This window comes from Ictidomys tridecemlineatus, chromosome 10 (genome assembly GCF_052094955.1).
Source record: "Ictidomys tridecemlineatus isolate mIctTri1 chromosome 10, mIctTri1.hap1, whole genome shotgun sequence".
In the NCBI taxonomy this organism is placed as follows: Eukaryota; Metazoa; Chordata; class Mammalia; order Rodentia; family Sciuridae; genus Ictidomys; species Ictidomys tridecemlineatus.
Genome location: NC_135486.1, coordinates 142358486 through 142378622, shown reverse-complemented (window position 1 = coordinate 142378622; position 20137 = coordinate 142358486). Strand labels below are relative to the sequence as shown.

General features: G+C 56.3%; 1 protein-coding gene and 2 long non-coding RNA genes across 3 annotated transcripts in view; 1 reads left to right on the top strand and 2 right to left on the bottom strand.

Annotated features, from left to right (window-relative positions):
* The window catches only part of Abat (4-aminobutyrate aminotransferase), a 77718-nt gene extending 72673 nt beyond the window's left edge, over positions 1-5045 (bottom strand). Inside the window, exon 1 of the mRNA XM_005327163.5 lies at positions 4896-5045. The gene's annotated coding sequence lies outside the window, so the exon portion shown is untranslated. The remainder of the gene's footprint in view (positions 1-4895) is intronic.
* A 2524-nt stretch (positions 5046-7569) lies between these two features.
* Positions 7570-20137, bottom strand: part of LOC144367587 (uncharacterized) — a 19127-nt gene continuing 6559 nt past the window's right edge. The window contains exons 3-4 of the long non-coding RNA XR_013427138.1: positions 9988-18474; positions 7570-9520 (exon numbers count right to left, since the gene is read on the bottom strand). This is a non-coding gene — a long non-coding RNA (uncharacterized LOC144367587). The remainder of the gene's footprint in view (positions 9521-9987; positions 18475-20137) is intronic.
* The window catches only part of LOC144367588 (uncharacterized), a 4649-nt gene continuing 2520 nt past the window's right edge, over positions 18009-20137 (top strand). The window contains exon 1 of the long non-coding RNA XR_013427139.1: positions 18009-19017. This is a non-coding gene — a long non-coding RNA (uncharacterized LOC144367588). The remainder of the gene's footprint in view (positions 19018-20137) is intronic.

Here is a 20137-nt window from a genome sequence, read left to right as displayed (position 1 = left end):
GGTAGGAGGCCACTGTGGCTGTCGAGGACTAGGGAATGGGGACCGCACATGCAGTTTTGAGGTGATAAAGTATTTTGTGAAGGTACTCCATGTCCTTGGGCTGGGTATGTTAAAATGGTTACAGTGGCCTATTAGTGGGCTTGGCGGTGCACACCTGCATGTCCAGCTACCCAGGAGGCCGAGACACTGGATGGCAAATTCAAGGCCAGCCTGGGCATCTTAGTGAGACTGTCTCAAAACAAAATAAAAAGGCTGGGGGTGGGTAGCTGAGTGGCAGAGCACCTGCCTGGCATGTGCGAGGCCCAGGGTTTAATCCCCAGTACCACAAAAACAAAAGAGGTCAATTTTATGTTCTGCAAGTTTTCCCACCAAAAAAAAAAAAAAATGCATTCACTAAATGCTCCCTGACTATCTGCCACACGGCAGAAACTGTGCCGTGCATCTGGGACAAGGGACGGCCGCAGCAGGTGTGATCTCTGCTTGCCAGGTATGCAGAAGGAAGGAAACCCGGTACCACTCACTGATGGGCCACGGAAGGCTGGGTGTGGGCAGAGTTCAGAGGCTGGGGTAGGGAGGGCCAGGGACATGCTCCTATGAAGGACTGGGCTGTGGGAGCTTCTGAGGGGGAATTTGCCGTGGGAAAGTCGTGTTATGGAGGGAACGTGTGATTAGAGGTCACACCCTGTCACCCACTGGTTCCTGCAATGCGCAAGCATCTAGAGAAGGCACGGAGAGCTAGACAGGAGGGAGGGGGAACCCGCCCCAGCCCTACTGCCCCCAACTGCTCCCTCCGGGAGGCGCAGGGGACAAGAGGGAGAGGGGACACTGATTCAACCCAGTGAGCTTTCTCAGAGGCCCCAGGCTCCCCAACCGTCACTTAGGAAGCTTTTGTTCTCTGCCTCCTGACAGGGGGCAGGCAAGGGGCAGGCGGGGACTGGACAGATGCCAGGAGATCAGGGCTCACGTTCACTAAGTGCCGACTGTGTACCAGGGGCCTGAACACAGGTTCCATTTGATCCTCACAGTCACCCCGGGAGACAGGTCCTGAGAGTGGCTGGACTGAGGCTGTCCCTCCTGGGGAGCAATCGGGCCAGTCTCACAGCAGCTGCACCTCCACAGGACGGGAAGGGGGTCCCCCACTGCAAGGGAGCAGGCTCCTCCTCCTGGGGCCTCAGGTCCTGTGTCTCCAGCCCCAACCTCTCAGGAGGCTCAGAGGCCCCTGTTTCTGAGAACCGCTGACAATTTCTGGTGCCAGCAAGTCCCTGAGACCCCTTTGGGCTGTACTTTGCTGGCCGGGGCAGGGACAGCTGGCCAGGGCCTTCCTTTCTTTATTCTTCCCTCAAAAAGGCATTCACATAAATATATGTGTCTCTTCTTTGCCCCCCACTTCCCTACCGATCCATTTTCATGTGTACTTACAAATTGTCTTTTCTTTTCCCGTCTACACAGATCATCCTGTAGGTATTGATCCCGTGACTTTATTGTTTTCACTAAATTGTGTCAGCAACATCGATCTACCTCATTCTTCTAGAAACACCGTCCATTTCCCATGTGGATGCTCAAACATGAACCCTTCCCAGAGGGGTGTGACAAGCGCTGCACTGGACACTCCCAGGTCATCTGTGTGAGCATCCCACAGCAGATTCCTGGAAGCAGGGCTGCTGGGCCAAGGACCTGCAGGAGGTTCAGGTGGCGGGAGAGTCTGCCAATGATCTCCCCAGGAAGGCACGGAGCGCTCACGTTTCTGAAGCTCCTTTGGCCTGGGCAGTTTCTCACCCTCTAGCAGAGAGGCCAGACACCCTCCGGCAGGTCTTTAAACCTCAGTGAAAAGCCTTGGTTTCCTGGTCTGTAAAATCGCAGATCTAGTGTCGCAGACCTAAAGGCGTCTGGAAACCAGTAAGTGCCATTTCAATGTGATGGACTAAAACTGTCATCAAACTGGGAGGCGCAGCAGCTGGACAACTGCCCACCCCCCCCCAACCCCCGGTCAAGCAGAAACCAGAGCCAGGAGCTTCCGCAAAGAAGGGAAGCGGTCTTCCAGGCTGTGTTCCACCCACCCAGCAGACCAGCGGTTCTCCCTGGGGAGGAGGGGACATCCAATCGCACGTGGAGACATTTTCTATCAACAGAGGTCGTGTTGTGGACACCTCGCCTGTAGAGGGCCAGGAGGACGACCAGCATCCCACCATGTACAGGAAGGAAGAGCTCACCCCAAATGTCAGCCTGGGAGGAAGAGACTCCTGATCTAGGCCCCTCTCTTATCAGATGACCACCAACAACAGACCTCTTTCAGAGCTGCAGAGCTGGGGCTCAGAGAAGGGAAGGGCTTGCTCCAGGCACCCCAGGGAGCAGCTGCCGGGTTCCTCTCAGCTTTATCTGACTTTGGAGTCCAGGTCAAGCCCACACCCTGCACTGCCTCTCACGGAAGAGACTGCTGTGTCCACTGGCAAGATTATCTACAGCAAAGTCCTGGGTTCTGGAAGCGGAGCTGCCCCCACCCACTGGCTTTAAAGGTTTATGACTTTGCACTTGAAATCGTCATCATGGCTTCTCCCCATTAGCTGTGAGCTATTAACTCATTTAACCCTGAGGATGATAACAGAGAGGTGAAAGATTTTCCCAGGACCACACACCACGGGGCAGACTGGAGATCCAAGGACCTATATCCTCATCTCTGAACTTTCACCTTGAACTTGGATCTCAGCTCTTAGTTGAAGCATGACCACAACCCTTTCCCTTGGGAGCTGGGCAGAGGTAGGGATGAGGAGAGCTGCTACCCCTGACCCTCCCATGGGTAGGAACCAGGTTGCTGCTACCTGGCTGGGTGGTCCTAGAGATCTGCAGACAGTTTCGCCCTTGGTGCCGCAGGAAAGGACGCAGGGATCTGAGCAGGAATGAGACTCCTGCAGGGAGCAGGGAACCAGAGGGACTGGGCGGTTATCTAGAGGGAAGGGATGTGACTTCCTCCGGACCCTCTGGAGTTCCTGGGGCAGCAGTGTCCCTGCAGTGGCGCCCTCCCCAGCACAGTGCCACCCATGTGCTCTGCTCTTCTGGGCCAGTTTGGAGCCTGGCAAGCCTGGATTCCACAGAGGGCTCAATGAGACCTCCAGACGGGTGAGCACTGGATGCAGACACCCACGAGGGCTCCTCCAGGTGCTGGCTGGGGGTGGCTCTGAGTTCCAGTTCTGCCCGTTCCTAGCTGCATGACTTTTACAGATCCTGGGTGCTTCCTGTGACAAGTGGGGACACAGTCCCACTTGAAAAGGTGAGGACTGCAGCTAGCATGGGGACCCTGTGGCCCTGTGGGAGCGGTGGCTGGCTCTGTCACTTACTGGCTGGGTGACCTTGAACGAGTCTCTTCCTCTCTTTGTGCCTCAGTTTGTCCAACTGTCAGGGGAAGGGTTGGAGTCCTTAGTCAGAATCCCTTTTAGGTCTGAGGATGCTAGACTGGCTGTTTGCCTCTCCCTGGGGCCGACCTTTGGCCTCCAGGAAGCACATTCTCAATACTTCATGTTGTGGTGCCAGCTCCAAAGAACAAGGCAAAACTCATTTGCTTTCCCTCCCTTGCCCAACCTACCTGGTCTACCCGAGAGCTGTCCCCAAGCCCCCCTTAGGTCACAGAATCCTGCCTTAGTCCAGCCTCACCGAAATAGCAAAGCCAATTTTGCCCCTAGCCACATGTATGGGCCCAGCAGCGTCCATCTCTCTTGGCCGAGTGCCCAGGGAATTCCGCTAGGCAATGCCCACAGGAGATCTGAGGGGCAGACCAGGGAGCAAGTGGGGGTTTCTTGGAAGAGGGCCAGCAGCCCCTCTCTGCCCTGACACCCCTTCTCTAGGAGGGGGAGGGACAGCCTCAGAGGAGGTGTGTGTAGGTAGAGGTGGGGGGAGGGGGTCCTCACTGGCCCAGCTGCCTGGGGCCATCTCCATTGTTAGAAGGGTCAACAGTGTGACCCAGGCCTAGGGTCACAGTGCCCAGGGCTTCGGGTCTTCTCCGGCCCCACGAGTGCAGGAACTGGGGTGGGGTTATCAGTGGGGCAGTGAGGTCAGGAAGGAAGAGCTTGAGAGAGGTGGGGGGGTGGGTGTGGGGTCTGAGGGTGGGACGTGGGTGAAAGGGTTAGGAAGAGGTGGAGAATTCAGGGACTATGGCCAGACCTGGGCCTTGTTCCTGGGTGTGAAAGGCTCTCCTCCAACATCCCCACTCCAGGGGGAAGGGGGCAGCCCAGGTGCCTTAGTGGAGTGGAGGGGGCAGCTTCCCCTCTCTCAGGGGTGCGGAAGGGCAGGGAATCATCCATTTCCAGGGTCTGGTTTCCAGAGTCTGGTTTCTGAGGTGGGGATGCAGGGAGATGCGTCTGGGGTTGGAAGGTGACTTGCAGAGTCTCTGTCCCAGGATGTCCTTGTCCTATTGAGGGGCTTATCTCCCAGGACCTCCATATTTTCCACGGGTGGGGGAGGGAGAGGACACTGTTATCTACGAGCTAAGAAGACGCTCATCCTTGTGAAGGGGATGAGAGGAGAAGGAAGAGATTCAAACTTAGTTTATTTGGGATAGGGAAGGGGCGTCATCTCCAAAGAGGGCTCTGATACCCAGGAGGTTCCTGGATCCCACTTTGTAGGGGTAACCTTCTATTCCAAAGGGTAAATCAGGGAGGGCAATCCTACTTCAGAGCTGGGCCCTGAGGAGGGAAAACGGAGCTATTTTGAAAGGAAAGGAAAGCGGAGCTATTTTGCTCAGTGGAGGGTGAGAGACCCTTTCTTTCTCCGCGTCCTGGGAGGATGGAGGGCCCGTTTCTGGGAGACGATGCTCCGTTTTTGCAGTCTGGGGGCAGAGCAGAAGTACCCCATCTCGGCTCTCCTCGCAAGAGCCCGCCCCCCGCGACCAGGCGCCTGGTCCTTACCTCCAGGCCCGGGCTCGAATCCGCTGGCTCCGACTTGCGGGGTCCACGATCCGCGCTCCGGCTGCGCCCAGTGTCTGCTCGGCTTCCCCCAGCGACTCGCCGGGCTCCCAGGCTCCGCCGAGCCGCCGCGGCCAATCAGCGCTGCCGGCCCTGGCCCTCGCTCGCGCCGCAGCCAATGGGCGCGCCCGCCACGGGCCACCGCCCCCGGGGGGAGGAGGAAGGCGGGGCGGGGGCAGAGTCCGGCCTCGGCGGGTGGAGGAGGCTGGGGCTCCGGCGGGAGGCACCAGGGGTCCCGGAGGAGGGAGCGCGAGGGCCGGGAGTGGGACTGGGACTGGAGAAGGGACGGCCGAGGACCCCCATCAAGTTGGATGGGGAGGGGATCTGAGGTGGGTTTAAGGGAGGGGGCGGCTCTGGAGGTTGATTTAACTGGATCTGAATTACCACCCCTCGCCCTCCTGCTTGAGACCTTCCCGCGGTGGCCGAGTTTAGCTGCCCCAGCCCCACTTCGTGCCTCCAATCTGGTGTCGAGTGTCCTGGAAGGTTCCATAGGAAATGGGGTGGGGGGAGCTTCGGGCCTCCCCAGGATCACAGCTGCAGCGCTCTCCCGGGCCTCCCAGATGCGCTGTCCGCCTTCTGGCCATCGGATCAGGAAGACCAGTAGTTTGTGCCAGGCAGGGCAACGCGAGAGCCCTGGACTAGGAGTCAGACCACCGTCCCTCCTGCAAGATCCAGGGCAGGTCACTTCGCTGCCCTGATCCTCAATGGACGGTATGATTGCACCTCCTTTATGGGTGTAAACGAGACCCAGATGTCTTGAAGATGCTTTCGTACAATTAAAATTGCGGCGTGAAAACTAGTTAATACTACCGTGGGGATGACCGGTAACCCCCTAACGTTCTAAAGGTCACCATCATTCAGTGGAAAAATCAAAGACACAAAAATTGCCCGTCTGCACAACCTACAGTCAAGTGCTCATAATGAATGGCTGAATGGAGATGCCAGACCTTCAAGGACCAAGGAAGACGACAGCTCGGCTCTTGCCACTCCACCTTACCCCAAGTGACTGTTTCTCTGGTTGGCTGGGGTCTGGCAGATCCTTCTCGCTGTCCAGGAATCTAGGTGGCTTTATATCTGATTAGACAAGAAGGATTGTATCCCAGGAATAAAGGAATTAAGATGAATTCAAGTTAAGTCAACTTCTAGATAAATCCACAAACCACCAAACAACCACCTCCTAGGGTGACCCATGATTGTAGGAACCCCAAAGAAATCATAAATAAGGATAATTCGAAAGGACAGAAAACTTAATGGACCCTGGGTCTGTTGAAAGAGAGAGGGCTTTGCTCATCTCTCTGGCATGTTAATCCTGCCACCTTGCTTGAAGGACTTAAAGGACTTGAAGAAGGGGCAGATGTTGAAATCTAGCAAGTTTTCCTTAAAACCTAAGCCACACAGAGGCCTCCCTTTACTGGCCAAAGACCTGCCCAAAGAAATCAAATGGCCCGCAAACAATGGAGAAAACGCTTTGTCAAGGAGAGTCAAGTTAAAACAAAGAGATGGAACTTTTTCATCTACAAAAATTGCCTTGTTACTATAGTTGCTATTGTTTGTGGAGGTTTCGAGAAATTGCAGTTTCATCGATTATTGATGGCAGTATGTACGATCACTGTCTTTCTGGAGAGAAACTGGGCGTTCCTATTTTTAAAAAACTCCTAAACATGGGCTTACCCTTTGACCTGGCTGTCAAACCTTGTTAATTAACCTCAAAACAATGAAGGGTGCAAAGGTTTGAGGATAAAGTGCTTTGCTGCCCTTGTGTCTATTAGAATCCCAAACTGGAAACAAATGTGCAGCAGGAACCCAGAGGGGGAAATCCATCGCATGAAATCGAACACTACACACAGGTGCTGACACATGAGTAGTCCAGAATGTCACTCTAATGTAGCAGGTGAACACAGGTACTCAGAAAAGCAGTGCATTTGGTATTGTCCTATTTTTTATTAAATCTACCTAAGTTGATGTAAACAGATCAGCGCTGTCTAGTAGAACTTTCTAGGATGGTAGAAATGTTCTGTTCTGGGATATCCAACCTGGGAGCCACTGTCACACGTAGGCACTGAGTGCTTGAAATGAATAGTGGACCTAGAAACTAAATCCTTAATTGTATCTGATTTTAATGGTCACATATGAAGTGGCTAGGTAAGGAACAGGTAAGGAACAGGGTTAGACTAGTGAGAACCTACGTACCCATTGGAAGTAGTGATCTCTGTGTTCAAATTAGGAGTGATTCTAATTTTATTTTAATTAATTAATTTGCAATTTGCAGATTTCTTTTGAGTGATTTTTGTTTTCAGTGCTGGGGATTGAACCCAGGGCCCCATATATGTCAGGCCATTGTTCTTCCACCGAACCACATCCCTCGCCTACAATTTATAAATGATCTCTAATTGTTCTGTAATGAATATCTATTATTCCTGTACTAAGAAAAAAAAATTAAGCCTAAGTTTGGCAAACTATTGACTCATATAAACAATAGCAAAGGCAGCCTGACACATTTGTTTCTGTGTGAACCATGAGCTAAGAATGTTTTTTTTTAAATTTAAAATGGTTGGGAAAAAAATCAAAGACCTAAATTCTTTGAAATGAACGAAATTTATTGGAAACACCATAAGTGTGCGTATAAATAAAGTTTTATTGGAACACAGCGGTCGGATTCATTTTTGCATCGGCCATGGCACTGCAATGGCAGAGCAGAGTGGCTGCCATAGGCCCCTTTGGAAGTCTGCCTCCTCCTGAGCTACGGCCATCAAAGGAGTGTGCAGCTGTCTCCTCTGGTCATTCTTCCACCCAGCCGTGTCCTGAGCGCCACTGTGGGTCAGGCCTGGTTCAGGACTTCCAGTGGGGGCCGGGAAGGAGCTGCTGTTTCTGGGTAAAGAGGCCCGTGAGAGGGATATTTACAGCAGGTGCTTTGCAAGCTGAGTCTCTAATAGCTTCCCTGTGACACTTGTGAAGAAAACTGTCAGCAGGCGGGGAAGCCCTTGCACACCAGCCAGCTTGCATTTCTCCAGAACTGTGGCTTTGACTGCGGGGGGGGCTGGGAGTGTTTTCCAGAGGAGGCCAAGGGGGCGGTGAGACCTCACTCACAGTCGGGGATGAAGTCCTTCTGCAGGGCTCCCCCTGCACACCTCAGAGGGGACGTCAGGCAAAGGTGGTGGGCAGTGAGGCTCAAGGGAAGCCAGCCGTCTGAACAGGAATGACCCTTAGAGACCAGCAGCTCCCGTACAGGAAAGAAAACTAGGATCAGAGAGGAGGAAGAAGTTGTCCAGAGCCACATTAGCATGTCCATCTGATTTCCTGGGCCTGTGGCGGGGGGGTGGGGTGGGGTGGAAAGGGGACCGGCTTGGGAGTCAAATCTGATATTGAATTCCAGTCCCACCTCTCAACCTCTCAGCTATCGTGGCCATTGGACAAGACGTGTGCTGCCTCTCAGGCTTGGGTTCTTACCTCTAACTGGCTAACCCATGGACCCACCATGATTTCCACGTGTAGAGGAATGAAGTCAGACCCTTACCTCACACCGTACACAGAAATTAACCTCAATATAAGACCTAAAATTATAAAATTCTTACAAGAAAACATTAGGGTGAATCTTCATGACTTTGGATTTGGTTTCTTAAATATGACACCAAGAACACAAGCAACAGAAGAAACTATGGATAAATTAGAATTCATCAAGATTGAAAATGTGTGCATCAAGGGGCGCTACGAAGAGAGGAAAAAGGTGACACACAGAAAGGGAGAGAGTTCTCGCAAACCATCCCTGTGAAGAGTATGAAACACCGATGCGCTTACAGCTTCAGAGCAAAAAGATAATCCCATCCTAAAGTGGGGAAAGGATCGGAACAGACATTTCTCCAGAGATACACAAAGGGCGATGAACACGTGAAAACATCACTAATCACCAGAGAAATGCAAATCAAGACTGCAATGAGTTGCCCCTTCATAGTCACTAGGATGGCCAGAGTCAAAAAGTAGAAAATCCCAGGTGCATTTGACCCATCTATCCCACTCCTCGGTTTATACCCAGAGGACTCAAAAACAGCATAGTACAGTGACGCAGCCACATCAATGTTTATAGCAGGTCATTCACAACAGCTAAACTGTGGAACCAACCTAGGTGCTCTTCGGCAGATGAATGGATACAGAAAGTGTGGTGTATATATACACAATGGAATATTACTCAGCCAGAAGGAAGAATGAAATTATGGCATTTACCAGTAGATGGGGGGAGCTGGAGAATACCATGCTAAGTGAAATAAGCCAATCCCCCAAAACAAAGGCCAAATGTTCTGACATACGGATGCTGACTCATAATGGGGGGTAGGGGTAGGGGAGGCTTGTTGAGAGCCACAGCCGAGTTGGGATGGCGCCTAGCATTTTGCCAGTACTTTTGAGTTCTCGCGGAGTTCCCGTTGAGTTCCGGTTGAGCTCTCGTGGGATTCCTGGAGAATTCGCGTTGGTTGGTGAAGTTTCGGTGGAGGGAGTTCCTGTTGGTGTGTGGGGTTCCTGGAGGAGCCGCGTGGGTGGCGTTCGGGGGGGAGTTCCAGGGGAGTGTGTGTCGAGTGCTGTGGGAGTTCGGAAATAAAGTTTGTTCCTGCTTGAGTGGCTCGTGATTTGTGCCCAGCCAGACTGCGGCAGAGGCTCACCAGACTGAACATGGGGGAGTGGGGGAAAGGGAGGGAGATGGGAGTGGGAAAACAGTGGAATGAGTGGGACGTCACTTTCCTATGTTCATCTGTGAATACACGACCATTGTAACCCCACACCATGGACAATCAAAAGAACAGGAATTTCCTCCATGAATGTATGACATGTCCAAATACATTCTGCTGTCACATATGACTAAAAAGAACAAATAAAAAGTTTTAAAAAAATGGTGAGGATGTGGAGATGCTGGAATTTCCACACATTGCTGAGAATGGAGTGGAGGGATACAAATAGTGCCACTATTGTCAAACACAGTGTGACAGTTCCTCAGTAAGTTAAACGTAGGATTACACCATCATCCACAATCCCATTCCTAGGCACTTACCCCAAAGGAGTGAAAACAGGTGTTCCAATGAAAACTTGTACTTGATGTTCACAGCAGCACTCTACGTAACTGTCTCAAGGTGGAGATGACCCAATATCCCAGCTGATGAGTAGATACGTAGATCATGGTCTACCCCTACCACAGAATATTATGCAGCCGTGAAAAGGAATGCAACATGGAAGAATCTTGAAAACAAAGTCTCTGTTGACATGAAACACCCCAAACAGGAAAATCCACAGAAACAGAAAGCAGATTAGCGGTTGCCAGAGGATAGGGTTGGTGGGTAGTGGGAATGCCAGCTTAATGCTTATGGGTCTGTTGGGGTGGTGAAAAAGTCCTGGACGTAGGTGGCGGCAAAGGTCGTACAACATTGTGAATGCACCAATGACACTCAATCGTACACTTTTAAGTGCATAAAATGTTAAATTTGTGTTTTGCTTTAATACCATAAAAAACAAACCAACAAACAAAACCAGAAAAGAAAAACCTGTTCCAGTGGTCACTAGGCAAAGGAGAGCCGTCCACTGCTGGCCCCTGGTGGACATCCCTGCTCTGGCAGCTGATGCTTCTGCTGGTCCCGCCCGCTTCCCCGCTTGGTGGAGGGGGAGGACCACAGCGCGCGCACTCACCCGCGTAGTAGTCTCCCATTCATTCACCTACTGGGTGCCGGGGGCTGAGCTGCTGTGGACCTCAGGGACTCGGGGTCCTGCCTGGGGGTCCCATTCAGAGGCCGAAGACGGTCTAGGAAGAGACGAGCGGGAAGCCCAGAGGCTGGTTTCTGAGGCTCTTGGAAGGAAAGGAAGGGGTCGTGCCCGGGCTGGGAGGGGCATCGTCGTGATGTCGTGATGTCGTGATGGTGGGGACTCCTCGTCTTCTCCGGGGCCTGAAGGAGGCTAAGAGGAGGCGCCTCGAGCCCTGGGCTGCCTGGACCCCATCACAAGGAACAGCCTGGGGACCGAGCCACACCCTGCGGAAGCTGCGTGGCTTCTGACCGGACCACGGTCAGCGCGATGCCCGCGACCTTTGGAGCTGCCAGCTGGACAGAGGCACAACCCACAGTCCCTTCCCCTCGCCCCAGCTCAGGGCACATGGGATGACAGGGCCACCGGGTCGTCCCCTCTTCCTAACTTGTCACCAGCAGCAGAAAACGGAAGGACAGCCCCTGAACGGGATCCCACTCTAACTGCCGGTGGCGCTGGGAGGAGGTCACAGCCTGGACCTCGTCCTCCTGTGGCCACAGGTGCCCTGCGTATTCCCCCTGATTCTTGTCGACACAGATGGTCCCCGAATCACGATGACTCAACTTTCAGACTGTCATTTGATGATGGAGTCAAAGCCTGTAGGCATTCAGTAGGCACCATGCTTTTGAATTCTGACCTTTGGGGGGTGCGGCTCGCATGGTGCAATACCCTTGAGGTGCCGGGCAGCAGCAGAGAGCCACAGCACCCAGCCAGGAACTGATGACCCGTCTCGGGGCAGCCCTGTCATGCGGCCAATTAACCTGAGTTCCATGCCACGTTCTCCAGGCCTGGTGTGCCCTGGGCTGTGGGCATCAGTGGTGAGCACCCAAGTCACCATCTGCTGTTCACCTGCAGCCGAGTGTCCGACACTGGACTATAAAACAGGCTCGTGTTGGATGACCTTGCCCACCTGCAGGCTGATGTCCGCGTGTGAGCACGGCGGGGCGAATTACTGTCACTTGAGCTGCGTTCACCTCACCATGGGCTCACCGTGGCCAAGCCTCCACTGGGATTGGAGGGACATCTGTTGGCCTGGAGCACCACAGGGGTCAGCTGGAGTGTGGCTGGAGGCCCAGGTGCGGCTCAGTGTCACGGTGCTGGCTTAGCATGCGCGAGGCCCTGGGCTCCATCCCCAGAGGGAAAGTGAAAAGAGAAAAAATCCACCATCTTCACTGCTCCAGAAAACAGCTGACCTGCATGTCCCTCCTGAGGCCCTCCTGACAGTGTCCAGCATGCAGTAGGTGCTCTACTGACACTTAACGAGTTCCCTGCCGGCCTCCTCTCGCCCCTCCTTGGGGCTATCCTGGTCCCCAAGGAGCTCTCCGCTCACTCCCTCTGAACTCCCAGAGGAGAAAACCCAGACAGAGGGACCCTGCCCCCCAGGCCCAGTAAACCCAGTGTCCTTCCTCTCCTTGTCCTCTCTACAGACGACGGCAGACAAAAACCGAGGGACAGTGGTTATGTCCTCAGCTCCGGAGTTAGAGCTGCAGACAGCTCATACCTGGGCTGTGACAATTAAGATTGTCTGTGACCGAGTCCTGGTTCCTCACCTGCAGAACGGGGTGACAATATCATGCCTGTGTGACAGGCTCTCTCCAGGGCTCCAGGGCGCAGTGGTCCGAGTTCACGCTCGCAGTTTGAGTGGCGGACCCCACGAGTGTGCTAATGGTACGCACCCCGTCGTGACCACCAGTCTCGCCGTTTGGGCTCCTCAGGACACAGATGACCAGAGAGGAGGATTTGAGTGCTTTTTCTGGGAGGTGACACCAGGAGACACTTGTGAGTAGATAGTAAACTTCAGGCTTCCTAGCCCAGGACGGTGGCGGGCAGCTGCAGCTCCGTCCCCTTGCACCCGGGGAAGCGGGGAATGGCACAGAAGGCTCCCTTCAGGGTCATCCCCCCAGGAGCCAGGAGTCGGGTGTTTAGACACCAGCGTCGGCCAGCCATTGGTCCCCAGCTGCCGGCCCAGGTGCCCACTCTCCAGCAAGTCTACCCTGTTCCTCTCAGGTTGAGTGGCTCAGGTGACGGGGCTCTGGCTGTGTCTGAGAGCGAGTGTGGGAAGGCGGGTGAGCGTGCAGGGATCAGGAGCCTGGGCAGGCCGGGTTTCTTTCTCCTCCTCCGTCATGGTGGCTGTTGACTACCACCGTCATCATCACGGCCGTCATGGCCTTGGTGGCTGCGAGGGTTTTAGATGCCTCTCTACGGGGCCTGCGCAGTCCGTGTCCACTCGGTCACACCACTTACCAACTTCCTGATTCGGCCTTTCCGCCACGAGTTGTCCAGTGGATCCCGGTCCTCAGGTATTCATCCACTTTCCGGCTCGATCCGTCTACCGGGGCGGAATTCTGGCAGGGCTCCCCTGTGTGCAGCACAGGCTCTTCAGTCACCAGGGGTGACTCCACCTGGCCAGGCAGCTCCCTGGGGACAGGCCCCAGCTGCAACTCACCGCCCCAGGCCTGGTATTTAGCGTGGCACCGGACACACAGCAGGGCTCAGGACGGGCTTGGCTCAGCTGGAGAAAATGACAAGAGGAGGATTTTTGTTTGCTTTTTCTTTTCTGAACCAAGCACAGGGACCCAGGGGCTGTGGGCCATGGGTGCGGACGCAGCTGGTGTTTCCAGGACCTTCCTGTGGGAAAGCCTCGGCGGACGGGACAGGCGTGGAGGGTGTGCTGTGCGCGCTCTCCTCCCGCACCCAGAGGGTCCCAGGCTTTGGGCCGCTCCCAGGGGCAGGTCCCGTGTGGCTTCACCAGGGCTGCCGGCCAGCGCCGCTGTGGCCTCCCCTCTGTCTGACTCTCCCTGAGCCTCGGCTTCTGAACAGGGTGACGGTTTCTCCGGCTGGTGCTGAGCGGAGGAAGCCATCAAAGCTGCTTCAGAGGTACCCAGAGGAAGGAGCAGACACCCTGCTCCATGCCTCTGTCCCATGTCCCCGAGGGACTCGGGAGCCTGACATCTGCCGTCGTGGGTGCCCGTGACTCTAGGCTGGGCCTTGGCCCCAGTCAAGTCTGTGATGGAGCACAGAGAGCTGAGTGGCCATGCTGTGTGGACCAGTAGGGGCCTTAGGGGTCTGCTTTGGGATGGGGACGCTCGGGGAGCACAGTGGAGACAGGTTGGTCTCTGCTCCCGTTTCCTCCTCTGGGACCCTCGGTTTCTTTGACCTTAAAGAAGCTGCTGCCCTGAGGTGGGTCTACCAGCAAGCAGGTACGGCGGGCGAGCTGGGGGGCTCCCGACAAGGACCTTGGTATGAGAGCCTTGTCCTGTGACCACACGCTGGAGCACTGTATGAGGGGAGAGGGCTGCTGTCCGCTGGGGACCTCTAGCCTGGTGGGTTTTGGTCGTCACCCTGTGGTGTGGCAGGAAGGTGCGCCAGGCTTGTGGGTGGAGTTACGACTTATCCTCCAGGGCCTGGGGGGATCATGCAGCCCCACACCTAACAGCACAGAGGTGGAGAAAGCCTGCCCTGGTGGGATCCTCTAGTCGGACCAATAAAACCCCAGGAGGCCCCAATTCACCCAGTGTGTGTTCAGCAGGTTGGGACCTCTCTGAGCCTCAGTTTCTTCATCGATCGGTAGAAGCGGGGTAAGAATGACAGTACCCAGCCTGTGGGTCATGGGGGTTGGAGACGCCGCGTGACGCCGGCCAGCTGCAACGGTGGTCAGTCTATAAGCGTAGCCGGAAACACAGAGGGGGAGGACACCCCCTCCCCCATTTCTTGATTTCAGTTCTGAACTCGTCCCCACGGGCTCCCCTCCCACCAGGACCTCCAGGTGTGTGTTGTCATAGAAACCTTTCAGGCCTAGTGCACTTAAGAGCTCGGCTGATTTTTTTTTTCTCCCCAAAATAACCCACCTGTCAGTCAAGCAGCGCTCAGGTGACGTGGTTAGACAAGTGACATTGTCTCACCGTCCTTAACTGCTGGGGGAGGAACCTACTTGGGGAATTTCCATCCCTCCTGAGGCCGGCAGTTAGGAGCAGCGTGACAGCAGATAATAGTAATAATGGCAGTGACGATGGCCACCGTCTCTTGAACTTCCCCGGCCGGGCCATGTGCCGGGCGTTTCACACGCACCGCCAAGTGCCACCTGGAGAAGTGAGCACTGGTGCCGTGCCGTCGCACAGGCTGGGCGTCGAGGCTCGGGAGGCCCAGGGTCAGGCTGGTGTGGGTTCAGAGGCCAGGCCCCGTCCTAACCTCCAAATCTCTTGCCTCCAGGGGAGCGACAGAGGAAGGGGCGTGGGGCCAAGCTGCCTTTGGTCCCCTAGCACCCTAACTCAACTCCGCCCCTTCTCTGGGGCAGCTCTGGAGCTGGAAGGCCACTCCCTGCTCACGGAGGCCATTTTGAAGCTGCTCCTTCCTGGTCCACGTGCCCACCCCAGGAGTGGCTCCCGGGTGGGCTGCAGAGCCCGAGGCTGTGGGCGCGGCTCAGCCTGGTGGCAGAGCTTTCCGTCCACCCCAGGACAGCGGCCCAGGGGTGTCCTGACTCCTGCTGACCAACACCACCCTCCTGGCAGGCGGAACAGACACCGCGTTCTCTGCCAGGGCTCCGCGGGGCAGACACACCCTGCCACCTCTGTGCCTTGAGAGTCCACACGCGCTCGCAGCCTCGGCTCCTCTCTCTCCAACACGGGGGACAGCGTTGTTAGCAGAGAGGTCAGGTCCTGGTAAGGGCTTGAGAACTGCGGATGGCTCTCAATCAGGGCATGAGGTCAGCTGGGTGCAGGTGCATCTCAGAACTAACCCCGGGTCACTCTGTGATGTCCAGCGCTTAGCGAGGGTCCCCCATGGGCGCTGGGGACCGTCCCTGTGGAGTGGCAGCCCGTGGCCTCGGGGGCTGTGTCTTCCATGAGGCCTTTCACCTGGCCCTGCTGATTCATGAGGCTGGGGTGCCACCGCGTGGTGGAAGTCAGCCAGGAGCCGGTGGGGACGCCTGGCGGAGAAGGTGGCCTTTGGCTCCTCGGGAGGCAGAAGCTGGCGGGGTGTGTGTGTGTGTGTGTGTGTGTGTGTGTGTGTGTGTGTGTGTGTGCGCGCGCATTTCCATTCGGATCCGCCACTCCTCTGCCCCCGCTCAGCTCCCTGACACCCCGCCTGCCCGCACTTGGCTCTCTGGCCCCAGAGGGCTTATCTCTCCCTGGCATCTGTCAACAGGGCCAGCATTGTGATCCTCAAACCATGAAACAGCCCTCTTAAAATCGATGGCAGGCAGGTGTCAAAGTCTTATTTACTTTGCTAATGAGATCTGTGCAGGAGGACAAAAGAACACAGAGACCCAGACTTCCTGGCAGGGAAAGCAATCAGATCCAACTGCCGGAGACACAGATCTGGCTAACGGGCGTCTCACAGGTGGATGGAAAAGCCAAGGCCCACCCGACTTTGGCGTTCAGGAGCTGTGACATGCTGTGCCCTGATTGGTGGTGGACGCGGTTCTCCACAAACGCTTCAGTCTGTGGCCACCTTTTCGCCTGACTTCTAGTTTGGGGTCACTGTGCCTTCCCCCACGTCACAGGTATGTGGACCTGATCCACTGAGCTTTGCCGCTTAGCAACAGTGCGCTGTGGCGCACATCGCGGCCCAGAGGAGGGTCAGAGCTGGAGGGTCACTCCCTCCCTGGTGCCTCCCCTAGTGACTACCCGGCACCTGGGAGGGGCTTGGAAAATGTTTACAGGAGGCCTGCGACCTGGGCTGCCAGTCCTGCGTCCTGGCACTCAGCCCAGTAGGGGACCGACAGCCACCAGCAGGTTTGAAAAGACCTGTGATGTGGGAAGGCTCTGTGGATGGTTCTGGGGTGGGCTGCGTCCAGGCACACAGTGGCAGCAGGGGCCACTCCGTTATGGTGGGCAGGCGGGTGAGAAGGGCAGCAGAGTGCAGACCTTGGGGGGCCTGTGGAGGGCCGGCGGTCACACCATGGCTCCTCACGGCCATGTCCACAGTGCAGCCTTGACACCCCACTGGCCTGGAAAACCAAGCCCCCGTCAGAAAGGCGGGGTCAGTCCGCGGCAGGGGCTCTCCTGTCACAGTCATGGGCTGTATAGTAAGTGAAGGCCTCGCTCGTCAGCCTGGGCGTCCTTCTGACCCGCACCCACTGCACCTGTGGGCTCCGGGCACCCGGGGTCCACCTGGCCTCCCCAGACCCAGCAAACTCTCCGCTGCGCCCAGCCCTGGGGCCTGAACCGGAGACCTCCCCTTCTGGCCTCCTGCAGCTGCAAAAGGTTTGCACACCCCCCAGCCCCGTGCATGGCTGAGTGCACCCTTTAGGTGCTGTGTGATCTTCCTGTGGCACAAACCAGGGGATGTAAAACCACAGAAATCTGCTCTGGATGTTTCCTCAAGTCCAGAGCCAAGGTGTTGGCAGAGCCCCACTCTCTCTGGAGCCTCTGGGGTCCCCCTTCCTCTCCCAGCTGCCGGGGTCTCCAGGTGCTCTGCCACTGGACCTTCCTTCCTGTCTCACGTCTCCCTCTTGTTTCTCCTAAGTGGACTTCGGTCACTGGATTTAAGGTTCACTTGGAACCCAGGATGAGGCCCCATTCCCAGGTCCTGGGGGTGAGAAACATGGGGCGGGCACTAGTCAACCTGCTGCCATTTGTAGAGGCGGAGACACCAGTTTTCCTTTGTTCCTCAGGAATGGCGAAGTCATCTGGAGCTCCAAAGGGTCGAAAGGAGCCAGGTTTCAGGGGGAGGGGTCTTCCTGCCTTGGTAAAGAGGGGCAGGAGAAAGAAGGGACCGCAGCGCCTCTCCTGCTCCTTCACCACACTTGCTGAAGCTGCTTCCCACGCATATTATATGGACTCAATAGTGTCTAGAAAGTCCTTAAAAATCATCAACTGAGCCTCAACCAGGCAATGTCCTTCCTGTCTCGGGTTTGCAACCCCTAGATAAGTCCCCCTCCCCCAACACACACAGCAGGGTGCAGGGGTAGGGTCTGCTGCTGGACCAGCCCCAAGGGTGACTCTAAACAGGTTTTGTGGGACCTTGTAATGACACAGATCCACCCAAAGTGGAGACTTCGTCCCTCATCTTGCTGTGGGAAGGGTCCCCTGAGTGATCTTGGGGGTGGCAGCAGTCACCAGGACACGGGAGCATCCCTCACTGCTCCTGTGGAGGTGGGTGATGGATGGCTGCTGCTTCTCCTGCCCACACAGCAAGTCTGCATCAGAATCACTCTGTCCCCTACCTGGCCAGTGGCTGCAAAGGAGCCTAGTCTTCCCAGCTCCGCTGGCTGGTTGTGCAGTTGATACCAAGGTCTACTGTGTCAGCCCTGGGGGAGGGCAAAAGGACCCTCAAGGTCCAAACGGAGGATTACGGGGAGCTGGGGCCCTGGAGAGGGGAGTCCCTGGAAACACCATCTGCCGCACACAGACCCGGGTCAACTTCCCTCCTCACTCACAACCTGCCCAGTAGCACGGGGTCAGAATCGGCCACACTCTGGGAAATCGTGTTCAAGCAAAGATGAGGAGGTGAGGATTCATTTTGGGGTGTGTGTGGTCTTCCCAAGGTGGTCCCCCAGCTGGAAAGGCAAGCACCCACCCCCTTAGGTCCTTGGCGCACAGGCCTGGGGTTAGGAGGCGTAGCACCTGATGGCGGGCTGGGGGAGGACCCCGCCTCCGGGTTGGGGGCAGGCCCCGTGCTGCTTCAGGGAGGGATGTGTCCCTTGCTCTCTCTGCGGGCAGCCTCCGACATGGTCCCCAGTGATCCCCCTCTGGGTGCTCCGGTCCCCTCCAGTGTGGGCTGGACTCAGTGACTCACGTCCAAAGGCCTGGAAGGACAAAAGCGATGGGGTCGGACCTGAGTCCCTGGGTTCGACCCCCAGTCTCAGAATGGGGGAGCGATGGGGTGTCCCCTCTGAGATCACAGGAAGCCTGGTCCTCGTGAGCATCAGGTCAGGGAGAGGGCCCTGTGGCAGGGAGGGAGGGAGGGCAGTGAGGAGCTGGTCCTGCCCACCACCAGAGGGCGCCTTGCAGAGGACCGGCCTTGGAACAACCCTCCACATGAGCCCAGAGCCCTGCTGGCCTCTTGCAAGGCAGAGCCCCCAGTTAGCAAAGCGGTTTCGGGCCCCCAGTAAGCAAAGCGGTTTCGGGCCCCCAGAAGCGGGGGGATAACTGCCTGCAGTTCTGTCACACACAGAATGGAGAACTAGTTCAGTTTCTGTCCCCAGCGCCCCCTCAGGGCTTGGCTGATGTGGAGGGGGCTGGGTAGTCGCGTGGCCCCCACTTCTGTCCCCTTCTCCGTAGGGCTGGACTTTGGATTGCTCTTGTGGCCGCCAGCACTTCTTGTAAAGAGTATCAGGCTGGGAACAAGGGTAAGACCCATCGTGGGCTTCAGCGGTCATTCTGCCCGTGGTCCCTCTTCCCCGACCTGGAGCCGTCCTGTTCTGTCTCCGGTGGAGGAGTGTGGTGCAGGGCCCGGCAGCCCCAGACCCTCCTGCGGACTGGTTTTCCCTCTAGATTGCTTCTCTAGGTCTTTCTAGAATCTTTGGGCCATCGTTGATTTTATTTTTCTAAACTGGCTACAAAGTCATATTTCAAAGCTTGGCTGGTTTGACCCACTTGCCTTCAAATGTGTTTCTTGGTGGAGGGTGGCTTTTGGGTGTGTGTCTTTATTTTCGGTAAAAAAACAAAAAAACATAGAAACCACCCACACTGGTTGTAAAAACAAACCATCAAGGGCATCAACGGCATCAAGGGTGGTCTCTTCATACCTCTCCCCACCCAGTGCCCAGGGCTGGCCACGGCCAATGGCCTGCTGCGGGGTTTGCACATACCAACTCATGTGAGTTAGGCCCTGGTGGCCAGGTGACCTGGAGCCCCAGATGGCCTGGACCCTGGAGCCAGACTTCCTGGTCCAAGTCCTGGCTGTAGCCCTCCCCACATGAGACCCTTGGCAGGTCACCAAGCCCCTGTGCCTTAGTGTCCCCCCGGCAGATTGGGGCCTACTCCCTGGCTCAGGTGGGAGTGGGGCTTCACTGGGCAGGTGTGCAAAGGCTGAGAACAGCTGGCGTTGCTGCTGCCATCCTGATGTCCCCTGGCCTCCCACAGCGCGTCCTCCTCCAGCTGGTCTGAACCCAGGCTTCCCCCAGACTTCCAGTGGGAAATGGCTCCCCAGCGCTCCTCTGCGGCACTGCCAGGCAGCGGGCAGCGGGGCAGCGCCATCACCACGGCTGCTCTCGGCCTCCTGCCGCCTCCCCCACGTGGTCCACGGGCCCAGGAGTTTAGGTGCAGGGGGTGGGGACCATGCGCTGGGGATCCCGTGTCCACCTGCCCGTCCTGCCCACCTCTGGAGCCTTGAGCCAGCAAGCGATGGGGCAGCAGGTTTCATGAACTGCGTTTGGCCAAGGCCACCTCCAGCAGCAGGAGGACAGGGTGCATTTTAATCCCACAACTCGGCTTAAAACCTCCGAGCCCCTCTGCCAAAAGCCAGCT